The 10,657-nt window shown below is 34.3% G+C and overlaps 1 long non-coding RNA gene across 1 annotated transcript; it reads left to right on the plus strand.

Annotated features, from left to right (window-relative positions):
- The first annotated feature begins 8,272 nt into the window (after nt 1–8,272).
- On the plus strand, nt 8,273–9,385 carry LOC117908539. Its single transcript, XR_004650206.1, has 2 exons — nt 8,273–8,513; nt 9,062–9,385. It is a non-coding gene; the product is annotated as an uncharacterized LOC117908539 (long non-coding RNA).
- Nucleotides 9,386–10,657: the final 1,272 nt, after the last annotated feature.

Genomic DNA, 10,657 nt, shown 5'->3' on the forward strand with positions numbered 1-10,657 from the left:
GGAAATGAGGTCCATGTTAGCATGTCCCAACCTCCTATGCCACAACCAACTTTGATCATGCATGCTTGAAAAGCATCTATCATGACCATCATATTTTGAAATATTTATAGTGTAAACATTATCACATCTATGGCCCACTAAGATGGTTTTATCATTTTAGATATCCTTGATGATGCAATGAGATGCTTCAAAAATCACTTTAAAACCTTTGTCACAAAATTGACTAATGCTTAAAAGGTTATGTTTTAAACCATCCACTAATAAAACACTTTCAATAAGAGAGGATGTGTTATTACCAATGTTGCCTTGGCCAATGATTCTTCCTTTTGCATTGTCTCCAAATGTGACATATCCTCCATTTCTCTTTGTAAGGAAAGCAAACTTGGATTCATCCCCGGTCATGTGTCTTGAGCATCCACTATCCAAGAACCACTTATCCTTCTTTGAACCCTACAAAATAAAATTCAAGTTGATTTAGGTACCCATATCTTTTTGGGTCCTTGAGGGTTAGTGACCTTGAATTTTTCAATTCAAACCTTTTTACCTTTTGCATTTTTGAAAAAAATTTCTTAAGGGACATGTACTCCTAATCTGCCCTCCTCTTTCCACAAAAGTTGCAAGTGGTAGAAAGACTTGCACTTGAGGGTTCTGTTACAAAGTAGCTTTTAAAATACTTTTGATTTTTTGAAGATTTGAATCCTAGCCCTTGTTTGTCAAAAACACATTTTTGGCTAGCTAAAATCATTTCAAAATATTTTTGTCTATAAGAGAAAATTGAAAGAGAGAAGGTCAACCATTCATTTTTCTTTCTCAAAATCTCATTTTCTTTTTCAATATGGGTTTTAGAAATTTCAACAATTGAAAATTTTTCTTTCACTTTTTCAAGTTCTTGAATTTTCTTTTTGAGAGAATTATTTTTCAAACTAAGTTTTTCAAAATCCTCATATAATTCTTCAAAAACATCATGCATATCTTCATCACTAAAATTAGAGTTTACCTCATCAAGTTCATCTATTGCCATGAAGCACATGTTTGCCACTTCTTTCTCATTTTCTTCTTCGGAGGATTCTTCACTTTCATTCCAAGTGGTCATCCTTACTTTCTTCATTCTTCTCTTGGCTTCACTTTTTTTAGAGAGGATAATCATATTTAATGTGTCCCGATTTTTTGCATTTGAAGCACATTAAATCTCTTTTTTCTTCCCATTTGTCCTTGTCACCATGAGATGAAGATTGCTTTTTAGAAAGGTCTCTTCTAGAGGTGAACTTTCTTTCTCTAAACCTTTCACCCCTCATGTATTTGTTGAACTTTCTTGTGATGAGGGCTAAATCATCATCTTTTTCACTTGGTTTTTCTTATTCAACATCTTCTTCTTTCTTAGTTGTAACTTTGAGAGTTATGCTCTTCTTCTTTTTGTCTTCATCCTTTTATAACTTCTTTGCCAAATTGATCTCATATGTCATTAATGACCCTAAGAGCTCCTCCATAGGTAACTTGGTCAAGTCTTTTGCTTCTTGAATTGCGATGACCTTTGTATGCCACTTTGATAGGAGTGACCTCAATATCTTCATCACCTTTTAGGATTCCTTGTAGGTCTTTCCCAATGCTTCAAGACGATTGACAATGTCAATGAACCTAGTAATCATCTCAACAATAGTCTCATTTTCTTTCATCACAAACAATTCATAGTTATGAACAAGTATATTTATTTTTTACTCTTTCACTTGATTTGTTCATTCATGAGTTATTTCAAGCAATCTCCAAATTTCTTTAGCCAATTTACATTGACATGTGTTATTATATTCATTTCTATCCATAACACATTGCAAAGTAAAAACAGCCTTAGCATTTAATTGAAAATTTCTTCTATCAAGCTCATTCCATTCTTGTTTGGTTTTTGGAGCCAAGACTCCATCAAGTAGTTTTGTAGGGAAAGTTGGGTCATCTTCAATGACGTCCCATACGTCTAAATCGGTTGATTGTAAATACCAAGTCATTCTAGTTTTCCAATAGGAATAGTCGATTCCCGTAAAAAATGGAGCTCTATATTTTGTAAAATTTTCAGTTTGAGATGAGCTTGATGGAATAGTCATTTCCTCTTAGACGATTAAGTCTTAAATAAGAGGCCTAACTCTGATACCAATTGAGAAAATAAAAGCTATGCTTAAATGAGAAAAACGCCCAAGAGGGGGGTGAATTGGGTTTTTCAAATATTTTTTCAACACAACAAATTCAATCACAATATAATAATAAAAAAAATAAAGAAATAGAGTTAGAGAATTCAAACTCGAATTTTATAGTGTTTCGACACTTCCTTGCCTACGTCCACTCTCCTCAATGTCCTAACCGAGTGAAGGTTCCACTAGCTTGAAGCTTCAACTAAGCTTCCAATCTTTTACACTTGGATTCGGCTCCAATGGGCTATTACACAATCTCTTCAAGATTCAAACCTCTTAAAGGCTTTAATACTCAAGTTTTACAAGAAAAAATCTCTCAACCTAGCTCAAAGATAGCTCAAATACAAAACAAAGCTAGGATGACTCACAAGGGTGCACTAAAAGATATGTAAATGATGATTTAATGCACTAAGAAAGAAATAAGAGTTTTTGAGCCAAGAATAGGTAGGTAGAGAATTGATTGCAAGTGTTCTCTATGTCATAAATGAAGTGGAGCTCTCAATTTATAGGTTTCTAAGCTCGGAAGCCAAGAAAAGCAAAAGGCAGCCACGATCGATCGAGTTGGGGGTCGATTGGTTCACTAGCCGTTGGAGCATTTAATGCTTTGGCAAGTTACCATTGCCTCGATTGAACCTCGACCAGAGGTCGACCGGGAAGAAGAAAACCTCAATTGGGAAGAGAAAGGTACTGGATGAGAGAGAGTGTTTTTGGCACTCCTCGATCGGACCTCGATCGAACAAGGGCAACCTTTCAGTCGGTTCCCCAACCAGTTGAGTCGGTTGGCCAAAGCCTCTACCAGTTCAACATTTTTGCCTTAAAAACCTATCTTTTTCAATTCCTTTCTTTTCTAACACTTAGGCAAGGTCTTTAAGTAAATTAATATGCCAATTTTGAAACATTTTGCCTAAGGTACATTTGATAAAACTCGGGTTTTAATAAAATCAAAATTTTAAAGAATAAACCGAGTTTTCAAATATGCATGAAAAGGTATGAAAAAACTAAGTGCACCCATGCATTCATCTTACATTCATTTCCTATGATCAAAAGTCTCGATCTTGTATCCATTTGGTCATTTGATGAATTTCCAAATTTATACCTGAGATTCTTTACCATTCAAACCAATTAGTCATTTAACCATGGTTTGTTATCATCAAAACTTGTTTAAGAGAACCCTTGGGCTAACATTACTTTTAGCTACTCCTTTTTATTGGAAGTTCCAAGAGCAAAGAATTCATGTTTGATATCAAAACTTTCATTAAAAGCATCAAAGTCAACATTAATTATCAATTATTCGTATCATTACAATTTGACATTCTCTTCTATTATGAATTCTATGGCATATGGTATTGAAGTGCTCAAAGGCATTAAAATTTTCTCTAAAGAATGGAACAAAAGTAAACCTAGAGAAATCATGTACCATGACTAGGACATATCTTTTTCCTCTAATGTTTTGTGTTTGCATAAAGCCCATATGGTCTATGTGCAACAACTCAAGTGGCTTGGGGGTTTGGATTTTAATTAAACTCTTATGAGACCCCATAACTTATTTTCCCTTCATATACTTTCCACAAATAGGATTATTAGGCTTGCTTAATTTGGAAACACCTCTAATTAGGTTTTTATATGCTATCCTGGTCAAATCCCTATAGTTAATATGTTATAACCTTCTATTCCACAACTCTATTGAATCTAAGTTCATATTTTTGCACATAAATGAACTAGAACTTGGATTAATCATATAATAATTATTTGAAGTCCTAAACCTAGTAAAAATGAATTTCCCATTTGCATTTATCATTTAACACATATTCTAAGAAAGTTTGACACCAAATTTGTTATCATAAATTTGATTAATACTAATTAGGTTGGTTCTTAGACCTTTAACATAATGGAATTCATTAAGCCTAAGACATTTGGGTAAACAAATAGATGATCTATTGATCGATCTTCCTTGTTGTCCAAAATACTAAAGCTTTTTACATAGGAACCCTAGTCAAGAAAAACCAGAGAAAGAGTCACTACAACTTTTGTAGTACTTCGAGTATTGTTTTTAGGGATTGACTTATGAAATTTGTCAATACTAGGATAAATGAATCATTTTTATTTGAATCATAAAGTGAAAAATAATATGTGAATGTAGTGCAACTTATTAAAAAAACTAAATTAATAACAAAAAAAATTGATTTTTAATTCAATTGATTCAAGTTTGAGGTTTTCCATAATCTAACTTAAGGTATAGAAATAGAGAGAACAAAGGTTTCTCAAGTAAAGTGATCTTAGGGTTTTGGGATCCTTGGTCGTTCACGATCAACTTGAGTTCTATAACTCAAAATTGCATCCGAAACCTAATTTTTTTCTTTTTTTAAAAACAGATTTCTAAAACCATTAAATGAATAAGATTGATTATTGGATTAAGGTTTGACTTTTCAACTCTTCCTACTCCTTATAGCTTTGTTTTCAAGCAAATAACGATAGGGAAAACGAGGATAATTAATGATCAAGAGTTACCAAGAATCACTAGTATCAGATAATAACCTATCGTATCATTCCTTAAACGAACTCACAATGATAAGATAAAAAAAATTGATAAATTATTACCCAACCAATAATTAATTTCATTGTTATAATAATTTACTTATTGTTCCTATAAGTTTCTTTTGAATAAAAAGAAACTAAAAACAATATATTTAATAAAGAAGAAAAGAAAACAGACCAAAGTTCTTGTCTTCTTTCACCTCCAACTTGCACAATTTTTTTCCCTTGAACCTGATATAAATCTTCAAAATACAAGTTAAACTCATGGTTAGGGCCTTAGCATCGATTTAGGTCAAGTTGGGAGATTTGAGTATCCTTTGATGCACAAATCATATTGAATATGTGCCATTAGAACACATATTTCGGCTCCAATCATCTACCCTTAACATGTGCAACACTTCTATCTCCAAAATTCACATTACCCCCATTTGAAGTTCTCAAAGGTAGTGAAAAATAATTTATCTCTTGTCATATGTTTAGAATCATCACTATAAAAGTACTAATCACTAGGTTTTTTATCCTTAAGTACTAGAATGTCACACTTTCTAACCCAGACTTTTTTAATTAAGTAAAATTTGAGTTATAAGATGGTTGGATTCACTTACTAGCATATTCTTTTTCTTCTTCATCACTATATTTAACTAAAATTTTTTATTTAGTTTTTGGGGATTTGAGAAATGAGGTTGTGAAGGCAATGAAATTATTATTCTTGCTCTCAATTGGATTTGTGGATTCATTATCATTAGAGTCGAAGTCACTCCAAGTCACTTGCATTGTCTTTTTATTCTTTTTAGGAGTAAGGTAATTTGCAACAATGTGTTGTTTCCCCTCACAATTATAACATTCAACTTGAGAGGTTTTTTTGAAATTTTTTTTGTGAGTTTTTATCTTTATTTTTCTTTCAAGAAGTTTTTTTCCCTTGACTCTTCTTTTGGCTTTACTTTTTTTTTTTTTCAATTTATATATGTCTAAATTTCGTAACAAACACTAAAAATTTTAGGTTGAGTGAAATCAAACTCAATATTTTCTTTTGTGGTGTTTAGGGCTATCTCTTTAGTTTTCCTTGAGGATGAAAGAGTAATCTTGTAGGCTTGTAGGAAATTTACAAGCTCATCAACTCTCATTAAATCAATGTTCTTATATTCATCATTGGTAGTTAGTTTGGGCCTGAATCTCTTAGGGAGATACCTATTTTTCTCCCCACCTTTGACTAAAGAATCTTTTCTCCTAAGTAAAAGCAAGAATTTATAATGCCACTAAGTTCAATATAAAAATCAAAGGTCTCTTTTTCATTCATTTTTATGTTTTCAAATTAGCAATTATCATTTGCAATTTTGATAACTTCAAAGAGGAAGTGCCTTCATGATTAACTACTAATGTGTCTCATGCCTTTTTAGCATATTTACACGTTGTAGTCTTGTGAAACTCATAAGGACTTATGTTATTAAAAATATAGTAAAAGGCTTTAGCATTGGCTTTACCACCCTCGTTATCTAATTTATTTTATTTTTGCTTAAGGTTCAATTCGCAAGTTGGTCTACCATTCTTATCAGCAAATATGGGGGTAACCACCTGCATTCCATCGTGTTTCAAATTATTTTGCCTCACATTTTTAGGGAAAAATCCATCTAGACTTTTGAGTTAGAATAGTTATTTTCGTTAAAAAAAAATAGTGGATAATTTATTGAAGTTTCCATTCTTTATTATTCCATTGATCGAGACCTAAAAGCAAGAATTGGAAAATTTTAATTTTAAAATTTCACCTATTACAATACCACTTGGAAAGTTTTTGTTTTGATTCATGAAACTATTTACAGATGGATGAATAAATAGTTGAAGTGGGATATTCCCAATTAATAAATGGTATCTAATTTTAATTGATTCAATAAATATATCCCTAATGAGTAAAAAATGATCAATTTCACACATAAAATAATCAATCACATGGTGAATATAGGATTTAAACTAGAAAACCACCTAATGAGTTTCTCATAACATTTGTTGTTGTAAAAAATCATGGATGGTCGATCAATTGCAAATAGTTCACTAAATCTAAAAGAAAACTTCACATTTAATTGATTTGAATGTGCCTACTCCTTAAGGTCTTATATCGATCAACACATATACTTTTTCTTCATGTTCTCGACATAGCACCTCATGCTCTTTAGTGGAAATCTTAACCCCATATTAAGGCTAGCGAATTGAATACCTTTTTTCATTGAAGATGTCTTTCAGGGTTGCTCTTGAAAGGTTGAGACTTGGAATATCAATGTTATAAAGGATTTTTGGAAGAGAGAGATTGAAGAATTATGGCTTATGATTCTCATTGATATGGTTAGCATATATACAGATTGCATGAGCACGAAAATAGGAAACTGATTACAAAGAAATAGGAAACAAAACAAATTGAGTAACTATCTAAATAAATGGTATAACTGCATATATTCAAACGTGGAAATCCCTTGATTTTCTCACTTGACTTTCTCAACTTGATTGTATATCCTTATCATGCCCCCGCAAGATGGACGGTCGTGGAGCAAGTCCAATCTTGGCCTTGAGTGAGTCAAACTGAGGACGAGCAAGAGGTTTGGTAAGAGCATCGGCGAGTTGATCAGAGGCAGAGATGTGTGACTGTGGACCCGCATTTTTCACGTGCGTCCCCACTCGATCGGCGAGACTCGCTTTTTATTTATGAAAAATTAATTTTTAGAAAAAAGTTGGAGTCGCCACTTATTTTATTTTTATTTTAAAGGGAAAATAAAACAAGAAAGAAAAACCCTAAAATGTGACTCCATAATTTTTGGAAAAAGCATGTCTTTGAAAAAACCCGAGTCTTGGTCCGGGGATCAGGTTACTTATTGGGAAGGTACCTCTAGGAGGTAGCACCCCTCTAAGCCCTAAAAAGGTCTCTACTGACTGAGTTGAGGGAAACGTGGCAATTAATCGGTTAGTTATGGATACCTAAGTAGGCTAGGTGATTTTAAAAAATAGCATGCTTAACAAGAAAACCAACCATAAGAGAGAGTCGAAGTGCGTACCTGAATGGCTTCTTAAGCGCTATCATAAAACATGAGAAGTTAGCTTGAAAATATGACACATGGTATGTATTTCCATCAAAGATGATCAAACAAGCAAGACAATCAATTATGGCATCAAACATGGTCATGATTCATGATAACATATAGAATTTTAGAGTTGAAGGGTAGAAGGGGCGTACCCATTTAGCGAGCATCCACACGTCTATGGGAACAAGGGTATCTCAACAATAGATATAAAGTGAATTCAAGTATTTCATCAAGAAGAATAAAAAATCAACATATCAAGCAAACAGTATTGAAGTGAGTGTTATGAATGTCGGGCCCCCACCAAAGCCCTAATTAATTTCGCATGAGTTTGTTCTATGAATTCCATTGTTTGGAATCATAAAATTTATTCATGCTTGGAAAAAATCGAGAAAATCAGTTGAAAATCAAATAAAATAGTGAAAATGCGTGTCGAAAGGAAAATGGCAGCAAAGGGGTGTTGAAATCTGGATTTTATTGCCTAGAGAAGATCTAAAGATGAATTTTTCAAAGTTGAGAATGTTTAGTTGAACAATGGTTCAAAAATTCAATTTAAAACAGTAAGTTCCCAATCAAAGAAGCAAATAGAGGAGAAGGTGTGTATAGCGAGGTTGTCATGAAGTGAGGTAGAGCCTGGGAATGAGATTTAAGACTGTCTCGCTGGTGTTGAATCCCCAAATACATTCTGCTCTCTCTCTTGGCGCTTTCTGGGGCTTCCTTATATCACTGCATTCCCCAGGTCTTTTCTGATTCCTTGAAATCCCCTATATTCAGAATTACTTCCAAGAGTTTTGGCATTAATTTCCCAATTGGTTTCAGCTTTGGAGGGTGATCATAGATCCTAGTCGAAAATGAAGGCGATTTCCTTTTCCTCAAGCCTTTCTGTACCTTCATATTCATCTGTTAGCAGTCTGACTTCCTCCTCAAGTTTATGGTGCAGGGAGTTGTCTATGTCTTTTCACGTCAACACATTGATCTGCTTGAAGTTGCCCAATTTCTTTGACAAAACTCCATTTTCCGTGTCTCAAACTATGGTTCAATTTCTTTATTTCTTCTGCCTCAGAACAAAACTTGCAAATCAAAATTCTCCAGCTGTAATTTTGTATTAGAATTCTTTAACTTCCTTGCTTTATTTTTTTTATTTTTGAGTCGTGTTTGGACATCATCACCTATTTCGATCTTTGAGGTTCAATTTCAGATCTGAGGGTACAACTTTCTGTTCCTACTGCATTTGAGAGTATAAATTTTGCAAGTTCTAGGAGTCATCTCAGTTCTGACAAATTGCAGGTGTTCATTATGTGCAAAGGTTTGAAGTTACTACAGTCCCTCCTACTTCTTGACAAGCTCGACAGTGTTGAAGGGATCCTTGAGAATCTGGAACGTATCTGTGAGTAATCTTGGAAACATTTGGGCAATCTATAGATTCTTCACTTGTTCTCATTGCGAAGTTACCCCATTCCATCTGATACTTGGACCTGCCACCTCTGTTGGTATGTTCCGTTGAACTAAGCAAGCTTGTTGATGTGTTCTGTTGAACTGAGTAACAGTATGTTTACTCTCAAATTTAAATCTTTTAACCTGAATCCAGAATCAACAGCGTCATTAGAGTTACTGGCCGTGGCAAGTCCCGATTCTTACCCAATTCTATGGGCAGTTCCTCATTTCTTGAGACTTGCCTTTCCTGGGAGAGGGTTATCTTTTGCGTTCTGGTCATTCCATTAACTGCTTGGTGCTGGTAAAGGATTAGGAAGAGTGGATATTTGATTGCAGCTTTGCTGTTTAAATTCAAGGAACTAATTGATTTGCATTGTGTCCCAACATCACTACTGCTGGATTTGACTTGCTTCGACTTACTATAAATAGTAAAATCGTCTTCAAAATCCACCAACCCAATGGACTCTGGGAAGAAAGGTTCAGCCTGATACATGCTGTTAGCACTGGAAGTTGTCTCGAACTTAGCAAGATCAATCAAACTTTTACCTAGTTGATTTCTTTAGAACTAATGATTTAATGTTCCCACTAGCCAAAGCATCATCATCCTCATTTCAATCATGGCATCTTCGAGGAGCAAATCTGTCGTTGGACTTCATGCCGCACACGTAAAATAGATGGAACAATCAGTGCTTCTCTGAGAACTTCGCAAAAGCAATGTGTTTTTCATCAGCATTCAAATCAAACAGTGGAATTTTCTGTAGGTTGGCGGAATTGTCGGCAATTTCGGCGTCATATATTGCAGTAAGGCTGAAATTCTGACTTACACTTCTAAGTGTTCCAAAGAACTTAGTCATGTCTGCCTCCTATGTCATCTCTTGATAAATCTGGCTCTCTTCCAATGCTTCCAAAGGTTGAAATTAGGGCCTTTCTTCATCTCAAAGAAACAAACTACAAGAGCAACATGATCGTCAACGTATTAAAATTCTGGACTCTTCATAAAATCACTAGCAGTTATGGTTTTGTCTAAAGGAACCAGACCTCCCAATCAACTTGGGGAAATATCCATGGTTCTAAGGATTGGAATGGATGCTAACTATGATATTTGAAGCAGAAGACTGATAGTGTAACTAGGAGTGCAGCCTCAGGTGCTTTCAACTTTCTTCTTAGAATCAAGTATGATGAGTTTATTGCATATAAACCCTCGAGGCGAGCTTTGCCACTTGGTAATTTATACTCTGTGCTTTGTTGGTTGGTGTCTTTCGAACTAGAGGTTTATTAGCAGTATAGATACTGCTGCTCATTGCCTCACTCTTCCTTTTAACCGGAAGAAACCCACTTCTAACTGTCTTGATATAACCATTCTGCCGATGCGTCACCAGGAGCATCAAGCACTCTGTCATCCTGAATACAATACGAAATATTAATAGGACCTCCCATTTGAGCCAGCTG

This window comes from Vitis riparia, chromosome 19, assembly GCF_004353265.1.
Source record: "Vitis riparia cultivar Riparia Gloire de Montpellier isolate 1030 chromosome 19, EGFV_Vit.rip_1.0, whole genome shotgun sequence".
Lineage (NCBI taxonomy): Eukaryota > Viridiplantae > Streptophyta > Magnoliopsida > Vitales > Vitaceae > Vitis > Vitis riparia.